The sequence below is a fragment of the Diceros bicornis genome, chromosome 14 (genome assembly GCF_020826845.1).
Source record: "Diceros bicornis minor isolate mBicDic1 chromosome 14, mDicBic1.mat.cur, whole genome shotgun sequence".
NCBI lineage: Eukaryota > Metazoa > Chordata > Mammalia > Perissodactyla > Rhinocerotidae > Diceros > Diceros bicornis.
In genome coordinates this window covers 46,151,196-46,177,503 of record NC_080753.1, presented here as the reverse complement: position 1 = coordinate 46,177,503, position 26,308 = coordinate 46,151,196, and the positions used below count along the sequence as shown (strand labels likewise).

Below are 26,308 nucleotides of genomic sequence, written 5' to 3'. Positions count from 1 at the left end.
TAACAGTAATTCCTTTATGTCAACTATCTAGTCAATGTTCAATATTCCCATTGTAGAAACAAGTACTATAAAAAAAATCTCTTAGGGATATAATCTACAACATGATGACTATAGTTAACTCTGCTGGATGGTAGGTATATTTGAAAGTTGTTAAGAGAGAGATCCCGAGTTCTCATCACAAGGAAAAAAACATTTTTTTTTTCTTTTTCTTTTTTCTGTACCTATATGAGATGATGGATGTTAACTAAACTCATTGTGGTAATCATTTCACAATATATGTAAGTCAAATCATTTTGCTCTACACCTTAAACTTATACAGTGCTGTATGTTAATTGTATCTCAATAAAATCGAAGGAAAAATAAGAAAATAAGAATAAGTCTGTTTGGTATTTCGAAATGTTTAGAGGTGTCTGAAGTTCAGTCTAAAGCAGTGGTTCTCAAGGTGTGGTCCTGAGACCAGCAGATTATCATCACCTGGAAACTTGTTTGAAATGCAAATAGTTGGACTCTATCCCAGATGGACTGAATCAGAGACTCTGGGAGTAGGGTGTTTAACAAGCCCTCAGGTGATTCTAATGCATAGTAGAGTTAAGAGAACCATTGGTCTAAAGAAAACCAAAATTTTACGCCCTCTACACACCCTGTTTTAGATTTGTCTTTGTGTTTAACACAGCAACACATCAGAATATGTAAGATGGTGCACTTACACCTGGATCACTGTGATATAATAAAAAATATGTATTTTGGTCTTGCTCTCTGGCTCCTGTCCAGAGCTCCTAAAACCATTGTTATTTCCTAAGAGCAATACGAGCATCTTTTGTTCTGATATTTGGTTATTGTTCCCAGCTCCTGAAACAGCTCTGGAGTGATAAAGGTGAAAGGACCATCTTTGATATTCAGAACAAGCCCCTTTCAACCACACCTGAGTTTTTGTTAATGCGATGATTTTGGAAAGCCCATAAATATAGGGGCTGGTTGCCAGGGGAACCAACCCTGTGATTAGAGGATGGGCACTTTTAGCCCAGCTCCCTGACCTACAGGGAGGGCAGAGGGGCTGGAAGTTGAGTTAATCACCAGTGGCCAATGATTTAATTGATCATGCCTACATAATAACCTTAGAAGAAGGGGTTTGGAGAGCTTCCGGTTTGACCAGTGGAGGTACTGGGAGGTTGGCATGCCTGGAGAGAGCATGGACGCCCCACGCATCTTGCCCTATGCGTCTCTTCCATCTGGCTCTTCTTGAGTTGTATCCTTTATAGTAAATCGGTAATCTGGTAAGTAAACTGTTTTCCTGAGTTCTGTGCGTTCTAGTAAATTATCAAACCCAAGGAAGGGGTTGTGGGAACCCCTGATTTATAGCTGGTTGGTCGAAGTACAGGTGATAACCTGGACTTGCACTTGGCATCTGAAGTGGGGAGCAGTCTTGTGGGACTGAGCCCCTAACCAGTGAAGTCTGTGTTAACTTGGGGCAGTTAGTGTCAGAACTGAATTAAATTGTAGGCCACCCACTTGGTGAAGACTTGGAGAATTGCTTGGTGTGGAAAAACCCCACACATTTGGTGTCAGAAGAGTTGTGTGAGGAGAGAAAAACGGGAGTTTTGCTTTTTAATCGCAAAGATGGAGTCAAGCCTTTCATTGCCTTTTGGGGCCTGTAGCAAGCCTGCTTCCACCTCTAGTTGTGGAGACCATCTACCAGCCTGCTCCCACCTTAGGAAGTGTGCATGCTAGCAGGCAGTGGAAGTAATGACCGGGACTTTCTGGGACAGGACAGACTGAGTGAAATTAGAGACCTAATTTCTTTGATACAGTGGATTTGATAGAGAAACTAGGTTTTTTTTTCTTTCTTTCAAAGAGCATACTTCTAAAGCTGTGGTTCTCAACTGTTGGCTGCACAGTGGAATCACCTGGGAGGTTTTAGAAAACACTGGTCATCTGGCCTGACCCCAAGAGATTGCAGTTTCAATTGAGTTGGGGGTAGGGGCGAGGTGAATGGGGTGGGTCCCAGCCTCAGCCTGGCTTAAAGATTCTCCAGGTGATTCTAATGGCAGTCATGGCTCAGAACCATAGTCAAGACTTGTGCTTCGTTTGGGATTCAGATGAGAAATAAGATGAAAATGTCCTGCAGTAATGCACTCTCAGGGGTCTTAACCCTCCAGGGAGTAAGTGCTTTTCAAACTGTGATTCTTAAGCTTTCAGTCACCTGATTTTGGGGGAGTATTTTTCTGCCATCTGTTTTTTTTTTTGTTTGTTGTTTTGTTTTCAGCTGGTGCTGTTGCACAGAGCCAGTTGGCTCTAGGTAAGGAGATTTGACTATGATTTGTGTACTCATCTGTAGGTGTGTTGGGAGAATGTGTTTCTAGAGCATGCCATTGACACCCCTCTCACCTCTGTAGTAGTTCTCTTTATGTAACTGGATATAGTTCCAGGGAAGGAACTCACAGACACTGATATTACATTTTGCAGTGTGAGGTATTTTAATTTTTCTAAGACTATCAATGGGACCAGAGCCTTCCCCGCAGTCCCGAAGTTATGGAAAGGAAAGATTGAGCTGTCTTTGTTGGTTGAGTGTTGAAATATTCCATGGAAAAAGGAAAGGGAAACAGGTTCTACCACTGATTTTCTTGGCAGGGTTTATCACCTTTCCCTCCCCCAAGTTTCTGGCAAGTGCGATTAGAAATTGAGTTGCAGGATTTGCTCACACCAGCTTCTCAAGACATCTTTTGCTTGCTTGCTGCTGACTAGCAGTAGTTAATTTGCTATCTCTCACATGTGTTATACAAAAATCACAGAACTCATTAGAAATAAACAGCATGAACTTGGTCGGTCACATTTGGAGGATTAGCCAGATGTAAATCTGAGTTGCACTTGGGAGGTTTTGTGTGCCTTATTTAAAAATAAATAGAACTCGAGCCTTGAGTAGAAACAGATTTTTTTTTTTTAAGTGAAATATCTTACTGGAAAATTTTATTTTTCCAATAAAAAATATGGAGAGGAGGTAAGCTTTTCTTGATGCCAGTGCTTATTTTATTTCATGCCCTTTCCTTCTCCTTGCTGATGGCAGATGTGGCAGAAATAAAGACCCAATTTCATTTTCCAAAATGGGGGAAAAAATTAATCAATTCAGGGATTGATTTATTCTTAATTCACAGCAGACATTTAAAACCTGATTAGTCACGGCCAACTATTTAATGTGCCTTTTAGGAAAATAAATATACATTTCTGTATTTCTCCAACCATTTTGTGGACTCATATCACAACACAGCAGGTTATTGAGGCTGGCCTTGAGGATCTCTGATTTAGACGTTTACAAAAAATGTTTCTCACTAAGAGAAATTGAAAGAGCTATTTTTCGGGCCGGCCCGGTGGCTTAGCGGTTAAGCGCACGCACTCCACCACTGGCAGCCCCGGTTTGGATTCGGGCGCACACCAACGCACCGCTTGTCCAGCCATGCTGAGGCTGCGTCCCACATACAGCAACTAGAAGGATGTGCAACTATGACATACAACTATCTACTGGGGCTTTGAGGGGGAAAAAAGGAGGAAGATTGGCAATAGATGTTAGCTCAGAGCTGGTCTTCCTCAGCAAAAAGAGGAGGATTCGCATGGATGTTAGCTCAGGGCCAATCTTCCTCACACACACACACACAAAAAGAGCTATTTTTCGTGTGATTACAATATATGATTTATGTGATTAGAAAATTTCTGTTTTCTCTTGACATGCAAACTTGCTGCCAGCATTACCAAATATTCACGTGCCACCCGTTTTTAATTCCAGCAAAACTTAGAATGAAATAAAAAATACCTTACCTTTGAAGAATCAGAAAAATAATTCAAATTTATTGAAACTTTTTGTGTTTATCCTTCCAGATCATACCAAATCAGATGAGTACAAAATGCCAAGGGGTTGATTCTACCAATTAGGCATTATGTTTTATGCAGACACATGAATTGAGTTAAAGATCTGCTAGAGACTTCCCATGAGCGAATTTTGATCATCCTAGTTTCTAGCACTCTTCAAATTTAACAATTATATATCACATGATCTTCTGTTTTCTATTTATTTATTACAAAAATGACTATTTGTGACCTGCCACAGTAAAACATCTGCTTTATGGACATAAGTACTGGACTTTCAGCTGTCCTGTCCATCTTTCTGTGAAATCGTTCATTCATTCATTTTTCTATTCTTCGATGCTGAGATCAAATTTACAATGTGTACCTCTGCTATTTTCTAGGGACAAAGATAATTTGGCCAGTTAGCTTTTATTTAGTATTTCAAAAGAAATTGGTCAGATCTGTAGCAGACTGAATTTTCAGAATTCATTGCAGAAGGGCTCCTTTTTGAAACCACTGTCACTGAAGGTGTGTCATGAGGGATGTGGAAGTAATGGAAAATATTTTACTGATCTTCCCTACTTCTGAAGAACTGCTCTCCCCTTGCAAGCTCTTGGGTAGCAAGGTGCTATAAAATTTCAATAAGAAAGACTGCAGGGAAGGGTAAAGAGAGAGACAAAATGAAGTAGCAGAAGCAAATAGTCCTGTCCATATTCATGTCGTGTCCATAGGACCTGAGAAACGGCTATTGAAGTGGCAGAACCAGACTGCCTCTTCGTTCCTATGATCTAATTAAATGTATTTTCACTTAAAAAGGATAACAACGTTAGATCTTAATGGGATTAACCTAACTGAAATTTATTAGGCTTTGCTTTGACAGTAAAGATTATGGATGGCTCCAGTTCCATTTTGAGATTGTAGCTTCGAATCCTGTAATTTTTGCTGTTGCCGCTCTGCTGAAGATATCAGAGTTATCAAACAAACTTGTGTGTGCTGTATGACTGAGACTTGGAATACAGGTAGAGTTTGAATATTTTTCTCTTAAGTTTTTGGGAGGATTAATTTTTGCTCTACTTTCATACTAAAGTCTCTTTAGCTAAAACAAAAAGGAAGCTTTTTTTTTTTTTAAGAGAATTAAGGCAGTGTTGATAGTTGCTTAGAGTCTGTCTTGCTCAGAATTATCTAGATGAACTGTTTAGTCCAAGGTCACTGATAACTACCTGCTTCTTCTTTTCTTTTGTATGTGTTGCAGGAGCTCAATAATATAATTTTTTATTGTATAATATGCATAAAATTTACCATTTTAACCATGTGAAGTGTACAGTTCAGTGGTATGAAGTACTCATGTTGTTGTGCAACCATCACTACTATCCGTCTCCAGAACTTTTTCACGTTCTCAAACTGAAACCATGTCCGCATTAAACACTAACTCCTCATTTTCCATCCCCCTAGGCCCTGGCCATCACCATTCTACATTCTATGAATTTGACTACTCTAGATACCTCATAGAAGTGGAATCATGCAGTATTTGTCTTTTTGTGACTGGCTTATTTCACTTAGGATAATGTTCTCAAGGTTTATCCTTGTTGTAGCATATATCAGAATTTCCTTCCTTTTTAAGACTGAAAAAATATTACATTGTAAGTATATGCCACATTTTGTTTACCTGTTCATTTGTCAGTGGGATGAATGGGTTTCTTACACCTTTTGGCTATTGTGAATAATGCTACTAAGGATGTGAGTGTACAGATATTTAATCAATACACCCTGATGCTGATTTTGATATTCATTTAGTGACTTAAAATATTATTTATAACAAAGAAAGCCTTTTATATAGCATAATTGGCATTAGTTTGTTGGGTGTGGGTTATGAAGGTCCCCAAAAGCATTTGGGACAGGTAAACACATGGCAATGAAAATCTTTTTAGAACACACCTGACTAGATATCATGACCCTCTTTCACTGGTAAAGACCCATTGAGATAGACTTTATTTGAAAGTCTGATTTATTGTAAAGATCCATGTTTTAGAGTCTTCATTAAAAAAGAAATGTTGCTGCATGACATCTGGAAAAATCAAACTGTAAAAAGGACTTGCAGAATTAACATCCTCTGGTTAACCCAGATCCTCAAAGCAGAAGACGATTTGGGGTTTGGGATGTGTGTCTTCTTCTCTAGAGAGTCATGCTCTTGGAAAGTAGAGTGACAGCTCCTACTGCTGGCCCATACACTGGAAGAGTTACACCTATCCTCACATTCTTGATGTTTTCTTTATCTTCTAGAGCAACATGAGATGATAATTCTTTCAGGTACCTTAAGCTTAACAAGACAGAGACAAGCTCCTTCTTATAGTTAATATTATTTATTGAGCATGTACCATATGTCAGAGTTAGGATACTATGACTAGCTAACATTTATTTATTCAGTGCTTGGCATATATTGGGCACTGTTCTAAGCTCTTTATATGTGTCGTAATTTATTTCATCTTCCCAACATCTCAGTGTATTTGATACCAGTTTGACTTCACTTGACAGATGAGGAAAATGAGACACAGAGGAGTTAATGACAGGGACACAGGAATTGATGGAGCCAGGATTTGAATGGGATCGTCTGACTTCAGACCATGTATCTTTCACCACCATCCCATCTACGATTGATCTGACTTGGGGGCTGTGTGGGCAACATTCTGTGGAGGACGGATTTTTTTTAGAGGAGAATAGCAGCTTTTAATTTTTTTTTAAAGAATATATTTTATTTTATTTATTTATTTTTTTTGTGAGGAAGATCAGCCCTGAGCTAACATCCATGCCAATCCTCCTCTTTTTGCTGAGGAAGACCGGCCCTGAGCTAACAACATCTATTGCCAATCCTCCTTTTTTCCCTTTTTCTCTCCAAAGTCGCAGTAGATAGTTGTATGTCATAGTTGCACGTCCTTCTAGTTGCTGTATATGGGATGCTGCCTCAGCATGGCCTGACGAGCGGTGTGTCGTTGCGCGCCCAGGATCTGAACCCAGGCCGCCAGTAGCGGAGTGCACACATCTAACCACTAAGCCACGGGGCTGGCCCCTAGAATAACAGCTTTTAAAGATAGAAGTTCTGTGTGTCTATTTAGAAACCCATGCTGTATTAAATGATCATGGAGTAGTTTAGAAGTTGAGCACCAAGTCTTCTGAATACAGTGCCCTTTATTTCACTTATTTATTTATTTTTGGTGAGGGAGATTGGCCCTGAGCTAACATCTGTGCCAGTCTTCCTCTATTTTGTATGTGGGATGCCACCACAGCATGGCTTGATGGGTGGTGTAGGTCTGTGCCTAGGATCCGAACCCGTGAACCTGGGCCGCCGAAGTGGAGCGCGTGAATTTAACCACCACGCCACAGGGCCAGCCCCCATGTTGCACTTCTAAAAGTAAACACGTTTCATAGAAAAGGAAATTCAAAAAGGCCTTACTTAGGAATTTTTAAAAAGAATTTAATATAGTTTTATAAAAGGTGTAATTACTCCTATGAATTCATATTTTGCAGAAAGTTTACTAGAAGTATTAGGAATCAGCTTCACTCAGAAATTTGGTATTTAAAAGTTTGTAAGGAATATCTACTTGTGAACATTTATAATTGAGAGGTTCCTCTTAATATAAGATTGGGGGTTTCAAAAGTATTTGTTAGCCACTCTTGTTTACAGGTATCTGTGTACCATTACTTATATCTGTTAGCAAGTGAATATGAGTCTTTTTAATAAGAGAGGTCTTGATTTTACTGAATGCTCGTGGTGAGGTTTAAAGAGTTCATTATAGCTGAAGGAAATTCATTGCGCAGTAGTTATAATTGCCAGGCATTTTGCTAGATGCTGGGGATTTAAAGATAGTCAAGAAATAATTGTTACTTTTAAGATATACTTAACTTAGTACTGAGATACAGAAGTAAGACAGGAGAATTATTCATTCTGTTGAGGAAAGAGGTTTGGAGAAAACTTAACTGGGCAGGAGCTTGGTTTTGAAGGTTGAATAGGAGTTTTACAGACAGACAAATAGGGTGAGGGAGGTGAGTGGTTTCAGGCAGAGGAAAATCCATGGTCAAAGGCACTGAGATAAGAAGCAGCATTGTACGTTCAGCAAACCTTAAATAGGAAGGGAGTTGATTATCATGTAAAGACCATGGGCTTAGGCAAAAGTTTTGAAAACTACCCTTGAGTCTTGGTTTTGTTCTCTGTGGAAAGAGATACCCGCCACTTTGGTATGTGTTTTGAGGGTTAAAAAATAATGTTTGTAAATTGTTCAGTAAGGAACCTGACATATAGGTTTCTACATTGATATTATTTATTATGTTACTATCATTTTTGTCTTTCGGTTTATTATTTTGAATAATATTACATTTACATGGTTCAAAACCCCAAAAGTATAAAAATTTCCCTTCCGTCTTTGTGCCTGGTCTGTCGAATTCCTCCTTTCCAGCCCCTACAGGAAATCACTGTTCTTAGTTTATGTATCCTTCCATAGTCCCTTTATGTTCTACAAGGAAATGTGAGTACGCATTCTTTAGTTCCTGCTTTTTCACAAAAGGTAGCATATTACACATTGTGCAATACCTTCCTTCTTTCACTTAACCGTACATCTTAGAGATCTTTCCATATCAGTTTATAGGAAGCTTCCTCATCCTGTTTTTTTGTACTATTTATTTTGATATATCTTGACTCACAAGTTGCAATAATTGAGTTCCCATGTGTCCTTCACCCAGCTTCCCCCAATGATAATCTTATATAACTATAGTGAAAACCAGGACATTGACATTGGTGCAGTACTATTAACTCAGGTAGAGACCTTCTCTGGAATTGACCAGTTTTTACATGGATTTTTTTGTGGAGGGGGGAGGTATATATTTCTATGAAATTTTATCATCCTTGTATATTCAGGCAACCATCACCACAGTCAAGGTACAGAACTTTTCCCTCACCACAAAGAACTCTCTTCTGCTGCTGTTGAAGGGTCACACCCTTTCCCCATCCTAACTACTGGCAACTGCTGATTAACTCCCACATTTCATGTGTGCCGACTTAAGAACACTCAACCATATATTACACCTTCCTCAAGGGTAAGAAACCTATTTTCAAATTTTTTTAATTCCCTACAGGCCTGAGCACTTAATGGGTACTTAATAATGACTTGTTGAAGCACAAGAGTGAAAACCAAAACTAAGCCAAGCCAAAGAGAAAACTCAGAGTTGGAAAACAGATGAGTCAGGAAAATTTGCTTTACAAAAGAACCAAGTTCAGACTTTCTTAAATAGGAACTCCTCAAGGTGAATTAAGTGATAATTGATCATTTCTTTCCGGACTCAGTCAACACAAAAGTGCTAATGATCAGTAACACAGCTTTTCTAAACTATTACTTTTTTACTTTGCAAAGCATTTTCATTTTTATGTTTCTTTCCCTTTAAGGACCTGTCATAGTGGTATGGTAAGGTTTATTATCCCTAGTTGACAGAGTAGGAAACTGAGGCTGAGAGAGGCAAGAAAGCTAACAGTTATAGAGTCTAATATGACATTTCATTTAGTCCTCCCAACAACTCTGAGGTTGACTGAATATACTGTGCTGCTTCTTATCTCAGCTGTCTCTTACCATTGCTGTTCTCATTTTACAGAAGAAGCTCAGAGGTTCAGTCATTTGTCTCTGGTCAGTTTATATCAGAGACAAGAATCCAAATCCCACACTCTCACCACTGCTCCATAATGAATGCTTTCCTTTGGTTAAAAGTCAAAGGAGAATTTAGATTCCCCGTCTCTCTTTTGTTTTTTTAATGGTGATGGGAGTGGTATTTCAGTACATTACTCATTTATAAAAGATACATAGTGTAATAGTTTATAGAAATGGTTAAGAGCTTTGGAATCAGCCAGCCTTCTGTCCAAATCCCAGCTCAGCCGTCCTCTAGCTTGGCTGACTATGGACATGTTGCTTTCTTTATTGAAGCTTCATGTACCCGTCTATAAAATGGAGATCCTAGTAGTTCCTGCATTGAGTTGAGGGAATTAAGGGGAATAAAACACACAAAGCACTGAGCTCGGTGCCTGGTACATGCCAATCATTTAGTAAATTGTAGCTCTTATTACATATAAGTCTTCATTGTGTGGACTTTGCACTCGTAATATAAATTTTAAGTAAATACTAAGATCGTGTTATGTGCAAAACAAGGTACTATTGATGGAATTAACATAGCTACACAGTGACTTAAGTTTTTAAACTTATTTAGAATGTCATTTGGCCTATACAGTTTTTTAAATTTATCATTCAGGTTGCTGTATTTTCAGATTTAAGGCTGCCATTTTTTTCCAAAGTTTTGATTTTCTGGTCTGTGAACGAGTAGACTCTCCAAAGTGGAGAATTTGTATTTATGGTGTAGGACAACTGTGGAACCACTTTTTGTGCTTTCAATCTTACTGAGGTTCTGGTAATCTTATCCCTGTATATATCCACGGACATATTGATTACCCGAGAAGTGGTCAGGTGGAAAGGCAGGTAGCTATGAGTGGGTGTGGTGGAGGGGTGAGGGGTGCTCATTGTATACAGCTTTTGTAATAATAGAAGATAATTGAGTGCAATCAGCAGCATTGCCATTGCAGTCACATCCTTCGAATTGTTCAGGGAATGTGCTTAGCTCTGCTTAGCTGGATGTTTGTTTGTTTAGGGTGAGACTGACAGTGGAGGTATCTGTGAGAAGTGTTTGTATCACAGTGACAGACTGCAGAGAGCTCTTTCCTGTGTTACAGATTGCTAGGAAATTGGACAGGACCTCCTGAGAAATGCTATCCCCCGCCTCCCCTCAAGAGAAGCCTGTGACACATTTGAAAGGCGGTGGGGGTGGGGTGGAGAGCCGGAAGCGCCATGGGCGTGAGCTGCAATTCCCATATGGTGTGTAATGTCTTCTATACTTAGGGACACTCTGCACATAGCAACGTGGAGTATACTTGGCATACCATGGAAAATGTACTAATGTTCCCTTGAGAGCCTCTTGGACTTCTCCAGAAAAAAAAAAATGATGATAAAGGAGAGCTTGCTTGACAGTTCTCATCAAAAGTCTGAATGATATAGTTTAATACTGAATGAGTGAGGTTAAAATCAGCTGGGTATAGAACAGTGGTTCTCAACTGTAGATGCATATTAGAAGGCTTTTTTTTTTTTTTTTTACCTTCCAGATGATTCTACTGTACAGCTGGGGTTAGGAGCCACTAGGACAAAGAGAAATGACAAAAAGGCAAAAAAAACCCACCCTCCATTGGGTGGATGGGTCCCCATATTTCTCAGTGAGGCCACTGGCCTTTTCAGTTGGCTGAAATTTCTCTCTCATTCTGAAGATGGGTCCACTGGGCAGATGTCCCGTTGACAGCAGCATCTCTCCAACTGCATTTCCTAGTGTGTGGGATAGAACTGCTCTTCTGGTCTCTGGAGTGAGGAGCGTGATGTTTCCCTACTTACCCTTGGAATCACTATTTAAAGCCTTGGCCCTCAGGCTTTAAACAGGAATGTATGGTACATTCTAAGGGTTATTGTGTTTAAATCTTAATAATTTGTCTCTTTCATATAAGAGAAATAACTGTGCAGCGTGGACAGAAACCCTCTGAGAAAACCATGTGTTTCACATTTACTACGAATAAGTCATTTCCTCTGTTGAGCTCTCAAAAGTCATAATTTGGAAATCATTCTTTTCCTGTGAAAACCGGAAAGCGGATTTTTTTCCCCCCGTTTTTTTGATAGGAGCCATAATAAAAGTTCCCATAGGCAAGAGCTTTTGATTTGATATGATGCAGTGGCTGTCTTTCTAGGGAAGTCCTGGAAAATGCATTGCTCCATTTTTTTTTTTTTTTCCTCAGTTGCATGTGTCTTTTCTCCCCTGAGGTTCATGTCCAAGCATGATGTCCCCCATATGTCTTCGGTACATCCCAGGTCCTTTTGCAAATGGAAACTACAGAAGAAACAAAAATTGGTTGGAGTGCATAAAGTATATTTCAGGAGCATCCTAAAGGGGCTGTTTCAGAGGCACTAAATTCCAGAGTATTCGCTGACATTTATGGGCCTGCTTCAAATGATTAAATGTCCTTCTGATCACATGATGCCACGTTTTGCATAGTGTGACATATCTGTCCTCTTTTAAATGCATGGGAATTGGTAACAATGTCATTTCACTGGTGGGTTTGCTGAAGCATTATCACAAGACAGCCAGAATGATTGATGAGTGCTTTTCAGGTAGAGAAATGCTGCCAGCTTGGTCTGTATTTTTTCTTACCTAGAGTTTTGCTTCTTAATTTTCTATTTCAGTTAAGAATAATCCCTTTTCATGCTAGTAGCTATAATCACATTATAAGAGACTTGAAAATTGTCATTTCCCAGTAGTATTTCTCACAGTGTAAGCATTTTTATTTAATGTAAGATTGCTTTCCTATTTTTTTTTTTACCCTGTAAGAGAGAGAGACCAATATTTAGATTTCCTAGTTTTAATTCTAAGAACTCAGGGCACGTTCTGGTCAAGTGGAGAAGTTAAAGAGTGACTGAGGGGAGTCCTGGACTCGATCTGAAATGGCAGCAATGTGAGACTTGATGTACCTCGACAGTTTTTAAAAAGTAACACAAACTGTGTATGAGAATCTGATGACTTTGGTAAATATGGGATCTAGTAAGGCGATATTCATTTCTGCCTCTCCCCCTATATTCCTTTGATCATGTTTCTTTTTTTCTCTTCTGAAATGTACTCTAGAGACAGTTAGCCATTCTTGAAAGAACCACATTCCTCTCTGTGACTGGACAGGCCCAAAGATGGAGATAAGCAAGCCATTTGTGGATACCTATTTTCCAAGTTTGTTCTTGCAAGAAGGCCGAGTGCAGAGGACAGCTCTATATCTGGAAGTGCAGACCTGTAGCTGTACTTTTTTTGCAAACATGAAACTATATTTGAATGTAGTAAATTCCTAGGTAACTCTGAGCCATGGAGCAAATGCCCTGGGGTCCTTTAATAATAATATTTAACTTTGTATGTCTAGAACTTGTTCCATCTCATCTTGGTCTCCTAAAATATTTTGAGTGGTACATTCTTCACGGAAGAACTCATATCTTTTCAGGGGTTAGGGTGTAAATTCTTTCATGAGGTCCTTCTCCATGTGTTGGGAGAAGGTGATATTTCTCAACTAATTATTTTGTTGTGCAGTTTGGATTTATAGATGCTGCAGATACTGTAAATGGTTTGTGGTCAGATATAGGCAAAGTGAATCACTATTTTAGACTAACAAAAATATTGACTTTCAATGGAGCTTTCTGATTGGTTGCCTAAGGCTGTTACACCTATGTCAATAATTTTAGAAAAGATGAATCGGAAGTATTAACTCATTTTTATTTAGGAATTTAATCCTACGGATAAGCAATGTTGGACGTTCCAAGCAGTAATCCTATGGCGCTTGGCACATAAAGGTCATGCGAGTCTAACTCTACAGTAAGACGTGGAAACACACAGTACTCATCACTTCTGGAATCGGTGTGTGTGTTTTCCCGCCCTTTTTTGGATTCACCTCTCCTGATGGTCTAGGGGCTCATTGAGATACAGAGTTTTATATTCTGGTTTCTTTGCAGAAAGACAGCAGAGTTCAAATTAAGTTAATAAGTATTCTTGCTTGGTTGCAAATAATTCCTTACAGGAGATGAGGAACCATTAAGCCAAGGGCAGGGAGAGGAGGAGAGGGAGCTGTGAGTGTGCATAGAGACATTTCCTGTTTCCCACAACTTGATTCAGTTCTACCATCAAAACTAAAGTTAATTGGTTTTCTTCCTGGGATGGTCTATTTGACTGACAAGCCCTCAGTCAGCTATTAAATCCCACAGCCTAGGCCTTAGACTGGGAAGTTAAACTTCATAGCAGTTGGCCATTTCCAACTTGTACCTGATTCTCTCCTGTCCCCATCCTTCATTTATGCTTCGATAGTCGTGGAAATGGAGAGGGAGGAGGCAGAAGAAAGAATCAGATTTCCAATTTCTATTTTACTGATTAGGAATTAGGAGTTGGCTTAATTAGATTTTACCTTATTCTCTTAATTTGGAGAAAAACAGAGGGTGTGTGGGAGTTATAAATAAATAGTGTGAACCTAAATTGTAGCAAGGGTATGTGATATCTATTTCAGAGTAGATGTGTTTTAAAAATACAATTTTTGTACCAACAATTATGATGTTAATTATATATTTTTACCAGGCTAAAACTGTAAAAATTTTATTTTAGTATTTTATGCTTTTCAAAGCAATCCAAGGTGTTTTTTTTTTTTTTAATTGTAGAATTCAGAAGGGCCTTCAAGGCAATTCATGTGAGTTAGGTTATATTGAACCTGCATTTAGAGATGTGTGATGACTCAGTTATTGCCCAAGATGCGCCAACTCACATTACCTTCTTAAAATCGGTGATGGGCAACATGTTATGACACTGGTCTTAGGTGAATGCTACCTAAACCTGGTATTTTTTTTTTTTAAAACAGTTAACCAAACCGTGACATCAACATCAATTCACATCACTTTGGTTACAGTTCAGTCATCTGAGAAGGCTTTGGGAGCCTTTTTAAAACTTTAAAAGAGAAGTTCATATACACGTACCATCTCCTCTAATACTGAACCATTTCACACCAAGAATGTGAGTTTTGAAGTTAAAAGACCATCCCACAGTAATTACCACGGCATTCAAAAGAATCAGTTTACCAAAAAGAACTGAACTCTGAAGAATTAAGGAAAAAAACAAAACAAAACAAAAGGGGGCCAGCTGGGGACTGAGGAGCAATTTGGGGTTATGTTGATGCTCTCTGGCTGGCAGTCTCCGGGCAGCAGAGTTCACAGCTGGATCAAAGTTCCACCCTGTAGTTTCTCTTTCCACTTGGACAGAAATGGAGGTGTTGGGCCTATAATCTGGTCCTTGCCCAAAGCCAAGTGAGTGTTATGCAGTAGTTCTGTTTTGAACACATTTGTCCTTATTTTCCCTTTTCTCTGTTTGCCCACTAGAAGGGAAAAAAAATAATCAGAGGTACTGCTGGGGTGGAGCCACGCTGATTGCAATGCCCCAGAGATTTCTAGGTTAACAAATTAGAGCTTTTCAGCCGGCTGAGTAGGAGTGGGCTGCAGCTGCTCTGTCCTGCCTTCTCTGGTTCCCCTCTTCCTTCCCACTGCAGAAGAGAAAGGAGAAGGTCGGTTGCTGAGCTCGGAGGACATGCTGGTTGTGAAGCAGGAGGATTGTTGACAGCTGCTTGTCTTTTTGTGGGGAGGAGTTACTGTGTATTCATGGAAGGTGTGGGATGAAAAATATCCACCTTTTAGTTGGCTACTTTTGTAACATTGCTGTGTGTGCCTCTGAGCTCGGTTGTGCTGGGGTTAGAGGGTAGTGAGGATTAAGATTCGGGTGAGGATGGATGGGTTGGAGTTTGAAGCCTCTTGGGCTCCATCAGACGGGAGTCAACATCCAAGGAAGCCGAGACAAACCCTTTGGCTTGTGTCCTTCTGCTGCCCGGGTGAATTAGAAAGGACCTTGGTCAATTGTGTGGGAGTTCAGAAAACAGAGCGCCAGCTTGTTTCGCCTTGGAGGAATACAATTTCTCATACTGCCTCCTCCTGCTTCTCTCTGCTGGGGGTGTGGAAGAAGCAGAGCAGGAGGTGGGAGGTTTTCTGCTTGAGTTTATTGAAAAAACAGCTGCCTTACTCCATTTCCCTCCCTCCCTCCCTCACCCCCATCACGCCCCATCCTTTTTTCTGTGGCAGGATATAACTATGCTGTAAACTTTGGCAGTGGTGGTGAAGCATGTTAATACTTTTTGAAACAAGAACTTTTTTTTTTTCTGGCATGGAACTGTTAGGTTAAAGCTGGAAAAAAAAAGGATAAATAAAATTTGATATAGTCATTCTAGAAATGATTTGTATTCATCCAGAAAAGGGTCAGAGTTCAGTGGGTTTGTGTCTAAAAGAGCCAAACTAAGATAAGGTAACGAGCCAGTATTCCAAACTGGCAAGTGCCTGCCAGAACTTGAAAGTATGTTTGCAGCTCTGCCTTTATTATCGTAACCTCTTGAACAGAATACGCCATTTGACGCGACAGTAAAGGCTGCTCAGTGGATAAGTTTATGACCTAGTTTTTGACCAAGAGCACTTATGGGATTGAACGGTGCAGAGAAGAGCAGAGGAGCGTGGACACCATTGGCCAGAAGTTCTGTGCAAATCAGGAGCTGGGGGCTAATTAGAAGCCCGAGACATTAAGCAGCAGCTGTTTTATGGTGTGAACTTTTGCACAGAGGATTTCAAGAGGCTAATTCTCCTTGGAAGTCTGTTTGCAAAGTGGTTCTTTCCTGGCTGTTGCTTCATTCTTCTTCGGAGGCCTATTTTCACTGAGTTGGGAGCGTTTTGTGCCAAACCTAGCGATGACCTTATGGCGCCTGGAGCTGCTGCACAGCCTGACCCAGGGGGGCTCGGGCAGCACTGAACGAGGAGGGAGGGTCTTTTTCAGCTCTGCTGGCTCTGGGGTTGGGCCCACACCGCAGACCTGGAGTCGAGGAACAGAAACCAAGGGGAATGTCACAGAGAAGGTTTCTTCTGCCTTTCCCTCTCATAAACTGCATGCTCGGCCCCGTCCTCCCTCTTGCACTTCTCCAAACTCTTGGACAGACTCTCACCCGTCCCCTCTGCACTCGGTTAAATCCGAGCTCACTTTCTTGTTGCACTTAACGTGGGAGAATGTATTTTTCAGGGAAAATTTTGAGAAATGAATTGAAATGTGTCTAAAGTTCACTAATGGTGTACGCCTTAGGGTATGGTTAACACTTTCTTCTTTTCTTTCCCCCCACCCATCTCGTTCTTCCTTTCTCTTTTCCTCCCCCCCTCCTTCCTTCACAATTGTTTCTCTTTCTATCTTCCCACTTGCTTTTGCTTTTACAGTGGAACTACTAAAGTAAACATACTTAGACATATTTTAGAAAGTAAAATCCCTTTCTAAAAAGTACCATTAAGGGCACCCTGCAGAGTCTGGGATCCATGAGAAATTGCAGAATTAAAAGGGCCAAAGTTAACATCAATTATTAATTTATTATTAGTAAAAGTTACTTCAGTGATTAAGATTACAGAATACACTAAATTTTCCTATTACACATTTCTTTTTTACGAATGCTTATCTTATATACATCAAAAGATACACACACTTCTTTTATCATTCACAGATCAAATCTCATCAAATCTCCCTGCAAAAAGCTCTTTAAATGGGAAAAATATGGCAACATCCGTATCATACACCAGTTGAGAGATAATTATATGAGTGAAAGTGTATGAGCAAATATTAAACATTAAAACTATGGAGGCATTGTTTTTAATGTACATTTAAGTTGAATTTTCATTAGAAAATGTAAAAGGAATATAAGATTGCATATACAATGTTATCTATGTAAAAATGCACTGTTGAATGTTTGGAAGGAACTACCAGAATGTTAATAGTAGTTGAACAGGGATTATGAACATGTAAAATGATTTTTACATTCTCTCCCTTCAATTTTCCCCAATGAGCTAGCAAATCTTTTATAATTAGAACATCTAACTTTTGCTAGCATACTTTAATAAGTATGAGAAGGGCTCTGTGTCTACTTTATTTTTCCGATACAGTTCAGGTGAGATATGAATTGTAAAACTTCAAAAAAGTTGTTGTTTGAAAGCCTTGCAAATATGCATTGATTTAAATCTTATGTGTAACTCACACCATTTGGGGCAAGCCTGGGGTGGGTGGTCTACACCCTGATCTCCAGGAAGAGAACAGAACATTTCTTGCCTTCCATGGTAGGCTCCCATTTTTCTTCCCATTTTGCTCACTTGGTTCTTTTTCTTTGACTTCAAGGACGTGTTCTTCCTCCCTGTTCGCGTCATGTTTGTTTTTTCCTTCTGGGATCTTGCCCGCCCTCCCTCTTCTTTGTTGCTGCCGTTCATTCCCTCTCTACCACGGTGGAGATGATCCCTGAATTGCTTTATGGAGGATGACTCATAATCAGGGAGCAACAAGTCACCATTAAAGTTAATAGTGCTTCTTAGGGATCCCATTTGTGGCAATAAAATTTGCAACTAGGCATGAGCCATTTCAGTGTGCCACACAGTGTTTTAATTGTTCAGAGATGTCTATAAAAATATAGCGTGGCCAATTATAATTGCTTAGGATCTGCTAAGATTTTTCTTACCAAAACACGTGCTCCCTAGAAAGCACTGGTCGGCGATGACACACAAATGTTGGCTCAAGCGTTTTCAGTCTGAAATGGTCAAGCTATGCTTGGCACATCTCTAAGCAGAGGTGTGAGTTTCTCAGACTGCCGGCTTTCCAGATCTTGTTTGAGAGAACATTTGAACCAGAAGTAGCACCACCCAGGTTGGTGAATTGAGTAAAGCCTTTCCTTTTTGATGCCTTTTAGGCTTGAACTCAACCTCTTTATGTACCACCTAAAGAAAATGAAATGAAAACTATTTGAATGAATTTTCCCCATTGCCCTTCCTTTTTAATCCTAAAAACACACATATTAGAAATTAGAATCTTATGATGAAAATCTCTCCCCCTTTTCTGTTTTCCCAATTTCCAAAGGTTAAGGGGGGGAAAAGTCTCCAGGGTGTCATGCCTTCACTCGTAATGTGTGGTGGTACCATGTGTCAGGTAGATATTTCTATTTCTTGCCTGTACCTGCACTTCTTGCCTTCTTTCTCATCTTTCTTGGTGTCACCCCTCAACCCACCCTGTTCCTGAATCCTTTCAAGGGTCAATGTCAAATATATGAGATTATTGCTTACTTGTAATGCCTTTTCATTGAATGCTTTGTAAGGATAAAAATGCCATAACAGAGGCCATCACTAGTTAAGCTTGGACACATCAATTTTACCCAAAATATTTTTCCTTAGTGGGTAATTGGCGAATGTTTTAGGCTGAATAAAGACATTCAGGGTAGAACCTACAGTACTTTATACCTAGAAGGGAATTTAAGAAGCCCTGAATTGTTCACCAGATGAATTGCGTAGGTAACCATCCTCTGAAGCCTAAGAGAAGTAGCTGATTTGGGGAGTGAATTTTGGAGCCATTCTGCCTCATTCTGTAGATCATGTGTGGCATATAAACACGCTATAGTATATATATTTGGGATGGGGGCCATAATGCTATCTATCTGAAATGAAAATGTAAAATGAGCAGGAGACGTTAAGACCAACCTTCATTATCACTAGTAATTCTCATGTAGAAATACAGCTTAGAGAATCTATGATGAGAGCATTGCGACCTCCCACCCACAGAAAGCAGATTGCAAGAGGAGGTAGCAAAGTACACACTCTGAAATCCAACTTCTAAGCTCCACCCTTGGCCCTGGGAGTCACTGACTGTTCTGTCCCTTGTTGCCTCATCTGTAAAATGGGGATGCCTCATAGAGTTCTTGTAAATTCTCTGCTCTGAGGGCAATCCAGGTAACGCATGCCTGACTGGACTTGTGGATCTCACAGTGGGCCTGCCCAGCTGGAGGAAGGCCAGAGACCATTCTGTCACAGACTAGGTGCCTTGAGAAACTCAAAGGTGGGTTTGGAAGCAATTAACTGTTTTTTCCAAGTTGTTTCTTTTTCTTTTGTATGTTAAGGAGATGTAACCACCAGCCATCCTGAAACTGACCAAGCCTCACCACAAGAGCTATGCTCATGACCTTTGTCTTATCTTGAATGCAAAGATCTCTCCAGGAGGAGCTTAGGCCCCATTATGTGGAAGCATGTTCTCCAACTGAGCCTGTGCAAGCGAATACCTGAATACCCACCTCTCCCTTTTTGAATATTCATTCCCCAACCAAATAAAAGTTCCTGCTTCCCTTTGTTCTGGGCTGCCGTGACCTTGGAAATGATACCTCATGGCCTCCTATTTGCTGCAAAGACGCTTTACTTTGTGAGACAGCTTCCACTGGTGTAGTCTTATTTAACTCACTAGGACGTGAGCCCACTTGATTTGGTAACAATTCCTTGATCCAAGTTTTGGTCTTCCCACTGTCTGTCTTGGGCTGGTCATTTTAACCTCTCTGACTTAAGGGCCTTCACTTGTAGAATGTGATGATAGTGCTCTGTGATCCTTTCCCTTAAATCTCTCTGACCCAGGCCCAAGGGTCTGGCTCTGTGGAGGTTAAGGGATTTCTTGTGATGAATGCTGGTATCTGGAGGTCAGGCAGTGCCGTTTCTCCAAGCCCAGGTCGCTCTTGCTGCACTAACAGCCTTGTGGAGTGTGGGTGGGGGACGGGCACACTGGGCATCTTCACTGTGTTGGGTGTTATGTGCTTGGTCTTAACTGCCACCATTAACAACCTAGACAGAGGTGGGCAGTCAGCTAACTTCCTTGGTTCCAAATTGCCCTCTTCCTTCTTACACCCCACTTTGTGATTTTATTACTTGCAAAAAGAAGATTTCTGGAGGAAAAATAATTCGTTGTGACATTAATATTTAAAAAAGGCACTCATACGGCTATTTGTGCTTGTTTTACAGCAGGAGAACCTAACCCCCTCCCTGATCATTCTTTCCAGTCCCCTGTGGGGCCCTTGAACCTTTTCTTTCCTCAGACTACCCCAGGTCAGACTTAATTATGAACAGCAGAGTTGGAGGGTTTGGAATAGGTCTGCATACTCAAGCAGGGCAGAGACCAAAGCTCAGTCTGAGACTAAGTAGGAAGGGCAGCCCTGTGGCAAGGCACCTTACGTTCCAGCTGTTTGTGAACTCCACTTAGTTTCTCAGGAAAGTCGCTGTTCATAAGCACACAGAAAAGAAAAACTTATTTTGTGTCTACCCAGTTTGTCTTGATCTTTCCAATCGCACCATTCTCATGTCATATCTTAACTTGCCAGTGACAAGAGAGTTGAAGAACTTAAGAGGGGAAGGATTTCCTCAATCCATTTAAATTCTATCCACTTCTTTCAGATCAGGTTTTCTAACTTAAAGAACTGAAAACCTCTGCTGTGGTCTTTGGGAAGGAATTAGAATGACATTGTTGATGTTTAGGATCTTGTTTGAATCAACTCTGTATCTGAGGACTGGTTTCCCTTCAAAAAGGAAGATCCTGTATTTTTTTCTCAAACTTTTACTCCAGTACCTTAGAATAGTGACTTGTGCATAATTGATGCTCGGTAAATGTGTCGAATGAGTAAATAATCACCACCCCTAAATCTCGTCTCACTCTCTATTTTGTACCCTTTGCCATCACCATAATTCTTGAAAATTTGAATTTGCTATTTTTTGCACACGTTTTCACTTTGTCACTTTGCACAAATTTTTCCTCTGCCTAGGTTGCCCTCCTTCCTCCGTCTAGTAATTTATATTTGCTATTACTGGCGAAGTCTGCCTTGAAACCTAAACTTTCCAATAAGACTTCAGTGAGTGGCCCCATCTACCTAGATCATCTCCACTTCTTACCTCCATCATCGACAGATGCTAGACTGACTTGCTCTGTTTGGGACCCCTGTAAGCCTGGGTTTATCCTTAGATGATGAGCGTACTTTTCTATGATGGAAGAATGGGGAGTGTGGAATTTGAGTGTGTTACAAGGGATAGCTCATCCTCTCTGGACAGAACACCCCTGGGCCGACAGATTAAGGTATGTCAATGTCGTGTTGGTGGCCATCCTGACTCCCTGCTAGCCTTCATGGGCTCACATGCACCTGAGATGAGGCTTATTTCAAGATGACTCTATCACAGCCCTCTGTTCTTCTCTGACACCAGTCATTAAGAGATTAGATTTCTTGAAGTATCAGCGTTTGTTTTGGCCCCCTGGCTGAATAAAGCTCCGTAGCCTAAGGAGGAAGGGATTTCTGAATAGATTTTCAGCAGTGAAGAAACCCTGAGTTTTAAAAATAAACATTCATAGTGCAATGCACTCTTTTACCTACTGTGAACGGGCATATGCCTTTCAAAAACTTGATTGCAGTCAAGGGCATTTAGAGGTGTTTGTGGAGAGGGAAGGGATGGAGGGAGACTGACTTTTGTTTCTCATCCTAGTTGGAAGCCATCACACAGCCTTATTTGAATATGCCAATTCTTATCATATATAAACCTCTTATTTGGAAGAAGTTGTTCAAATTGCTTTGAAACTTATACAGTTTTTGGATCAATGTTTTTAGAACAAGAGGTTGCAGGATTCTTCATGAATAAAGCTATTCTCCAGCCTGTTCAGCAACAGAGAGGGCTAGACTTTACGAAGTACAGTTTGTGGTACTGAAGTGCCTACTAATATCAGGAGAAGGAATGAAATGAGGCTGAAGATTCAAACTGGTAGTAACGTCTAGAAGCAAATTGTGTGAAAATAACTGTAAAAAGGGAGGGCTGTGACCACTTACATCGTCCTGAGTGGCTCTCGTGTTGTTAGAACCTGAAAATGGCAGATGTAGTTTTATTGGGTAGATAGAATAAAATCTTGCATTTATAATATTTTTATTAAAAAAAAATTCTTGGTATAGGAGCCTCTTTGGACAGGAAAAGAGGGCAGAATTGTGTATCTGAGTGTCATCTCCAGATCCATTTCCTTGCTTAGTGAATTGGGTACTATGTAGTGAGGCTGGGTAATACTGCATTAACTCAAAAGATTTGGCTAGTTCTGATAACGAGAGAAAGAATAAAACTTTCTATTTGACTCTCTTGTAGCCTACTGGTTTTTGCAGCTTGCAGCTACCTCTGGAAACCGTGTAAAACTGGTGGTCAAGCAAAATAAAAGATGAAAGTTCAGTGCCTCACAGTCTGAGCAGGAAAATAGGGAAGCAATACTTGGCCTTTGAATCGAAGCTGCACGTGCCCAGATCCCATGTGTGTTGATTCTTCACCTGTTTTCATTGTATTCCTGATATTTAACTTATTAATAAATCCAAAAGCCTTCTGCTTATCTTCTGGGTCTTTCTAATAGACACCTGTCTTCACAACAAATCATTATCTCCTTCCTACGTCCTCCTTGACCCTCACCTGGAAAATTGGTCTTCTAGGTGCACCTTCTGATTTTCATTTCCTTTAGTTTTTCTTGCTTCATTTTGCTGCTTATCCTCACTTCTTTCCCTAGACATGAAGCTGAAATCTTGTATGGTTTATTATTTTTAATCACTGGTGTGAAACAATCCAAAATTTGTGGCTGACCTGTTTTTGAGAATTGTGTCTACTTCAGCAATTCCTTGCTTCAATTTCATTGACTAGTTAAGAATATACATTTTCTTTGTATTTTTGGTGATAGAGCGCATGACCACAAATTGACAATGAAGTATATGCTACCAATCAGAGAGTAATTTAACCTAAAAATAGAACTAGTGATGGAGCCTGGACTATGAGCAGAATTTAAGACCAAAACGAAGAGTAGGCACTAGGTGTTTTTCACATTATTGTTATCTTCTCTGTGAATCGTTGGTAGGGTCAAGGAATAATTTTCATCAGCATCTTGACTTGTCTGGCCAATTAAGCAGACATGTCTCTGCAGTGTAAACCTATTAAGGGAAAAGGGTTGGGTTCTATTGGGTATAACTGTAATTAAGAACAGCCCACTATTCCTCTTGTAACTTTACCAAAATAAATAAGTATCCTGAATAGAATAAAATCATGGTTAAGCGAAGCAAAACCTGTAACTCTTACTAGAGGCCAAATGATATTACGTTTATATCAATATGTGGATTTCACAGAATTTTTTTTTTTTCATTCTGTGGGATCTGAGACTCATTTAAAGTAAACTTGGCAGAAGAATATTTGCTACTCAGACCTATAAAGGATATTTTGAGCTGGAATATAAAAAGCACATGTAATAATTAACATAAAAGCAGCAGAAAGTGCCTGAGGTCAGTAGTTGCTACATCTATATTACATGTAAACAAAGTATTAGCCAAAATTACTTTCAGAGGGCCCTAATTACATCTGTTTTAATTTAATTTAGTCTGATTTAATGATACTTTTTATATGAATTTGCTTCATGGTTTTTCTGTTGATTGCAATTTCCTTTCTCTGAGAAGAATGTATACGAGGTGGGATCATTGCAAACTTTTTACCCATTTAGTTTGGTGACCATGGATATATCAAAGGCATGGATGGTATCTTTTGCGTAGAATCATCAGTGGAAACAATGTAAAGCTAAAAGATACAAAGCCACTAATCTAAACTTAATTTCAATTTGTTTATGATTCTTTAATGTAAAACTTACATACAATGAAATGCACAAATCTTATTGGTACATTAGAGTTTTGACAAATGCACACACTTGTATAACTTGGACTCCCACCAAGATCTAGAATGTTACTATCGCCCCAGCTGGTTCTTTCCTGCTCCTTCCCAGTCATTCCCTGCTTCACTGTGTCAACAGGCAACCACTATTCTGGCTTTTGTTTTTCCATCATAGATTAGATTTGCCTCTTAGAGCTTCATGCAAATGAAGTCTCACAATATGTACTGTTTTGTTTAAGCCTTCTTTCACTCATAAGCTTCATTTTAATGAATAGTTTTCCCAGTATGTATAATGGAAGCTAGTTATGATAAACAATTGTGTAGGAATAAAGCAAACAAGAGGTCTTATTTCAAAGGAAAAAGAAAGCAAAATTAATATATTTTGAGATGGCTAAGGTAGCAAATACTTGTTGATCGATTTTTTAATTGAAATTTTAATTGAGATAGATTCACATGCAGTCTTAAGAAAGAATACAGCCTGTACCAAGTTTCCGCCAATGGTAACATTTTGCAAAAATATAGTACAATATCATAACTTGGATATTGACATTGCAATCTACCAATGGTAGATTTCCACAGTTTTACTTGTGTATGTGTGTGTCTGTGTGTATTTATTCTATACAATTTTATCACGTGTGTAGGTTTGTGTATCTTCCACCACTAGGATACTGAGCAGTTCCAACAACACAAGGATCCCTCTTGTTGCCCTTTCATAGCCACACTCACTTCACTCCCACCACTCCCTTCCTATCCCTAGCCCCTGGAAACCACTAATTGGTTCTCCATTTCTAAAAAAACTTTATATAAATGGAATCATATAGTTTATAACCTCTGAGATTGGCTTTTAACTCACCATAACTCCCGGGAGATTCATCCAAGTTGTTGCATGCATCAATAGCTGGTTGCTTTTTATTGCGGAATAGTATTCCATGGTATGTATGTACCATAGTTTATTTAACCATTCACCTGTTGAAGGACATCTGGGCTGTTTCCAGTTTTTGGCTGTTATGAATGAAGCTGCTTTGAACATCTGTGTACAGGTTTTTGTATGAGTTTTCATTTCTCTGGGATAAATGCCCAAGAGTGAAATTGCTGGGTCATATGGTAATTGCATGTTTAGTTTTAAAAGAAACTGCCAAACCATTTTCCAGAGTATCTGTACCGTTTTATACTCCTACTGGCAACGTATGAGTGATCTAGTTTCTCTGCATCCTCGCCGGAATTTGATGTTGCTATTTTTTGTTTTTGTTGTTCTAGTACGTTGGAAATGATACCTCATTAGATTTAACTCGCATTTCTCTGATAGCTAATGATGAGCATCTTTTCCTGTGCTTATTTGCTGTTTATACATTCTCTTCATGAATGTCTCTTCATGCCTTTTACCCATTTTCTAATTGAATTTTTTAAAAAAAAAAAAACTGTGCTTGAAAGACTAAACAAAACACAACCCAACTAGCTTCAGGAACATTTAAGAAAATATCCCAAGAAATATCTCAGTTGGCTTCAGAGATGCTACTAGTAGCTAGATAAGTAGATAAATAAATTGAATCACCTAATGGATGTAAGTGGATGTATTGCAACCAATGGGTGAAAAGAATTGTCAGATTTCTGTGGCTCCCACAATTCTCCTGTCCAATCACATGGGCTTCCAATAACTCCCATTTTCCCAGGTTCTGTGTTCTTCCCCTCCTCTACCCCAGACCTTGTATTCTCTTTTCTTTTTCCCTATGACGAGCCTGGGTGACAAATCCACCCCCCTAGTTTAATTCTGAAGCATATCGATGAATTCCTTAATGTGGACGATATTATTCTATTTTTCGGTAGAACTTGAGCATTTGAGATCATCTATCTTTGCACAGTTCTTACTGTTTGCTTCTGTCAGTCTAAAAGTAGGACAATGTGTCAGAGTTATCTTGATGGAAGGGTAAAAAAGAAGCAGTCTAGAGACAGAGCGGAAAACCTTTCCAGTATACTTGGTAATGAATTTACTGTACAGTGACATATAGGGGTCATTGGAACATTTCCTTGGATGATGCATTTCTGACCAAGTAATAAGGAAGAAAAGAGCCCCGAAGGCTTAGAGACAAAAGGACCTGGATTTGTGACCTTGTCCTGCCCTTACTAACTTAGTGACACTGGGCAGATGACTTAACCTCTCTGAGTCTCCACATAATTATTTGTGAAAATGGAATTATTTGTGAAAATGGGTAATAATTCCCACACTGCTTCCACAATGAATTATAAGGATCGAATAGGATAATGTGATGCAATTG

The 26,308-nt window shown here is 39.6% G+C and overlaps 1 long non-coding RNA gene across 8 annotated transcripts in view; it reads left to right on the top strand.

The window, feature by feature from the left end:
• Positions 1–1,101: 1,101 nt before the first annotated feature.
• The window catches only part of LOC131414101 (uncharacterized), a 299,351-nt gene continuing 274,144 nt past the window's right edge, over positions 1,102–26,308 (top strand). For all 8 annotated transcript variants that reach the window (XR_009222117.1, XR_009222118.1, XR_009222111.1 and 5 more), the window contains exon 1: positions 1,102–1,274. This is a non-coding gene — a long non-coding RNA (uncharacterized LOC131414101). The remainder of the gene's footprint in view (positions 1,275–26,308) is intronic.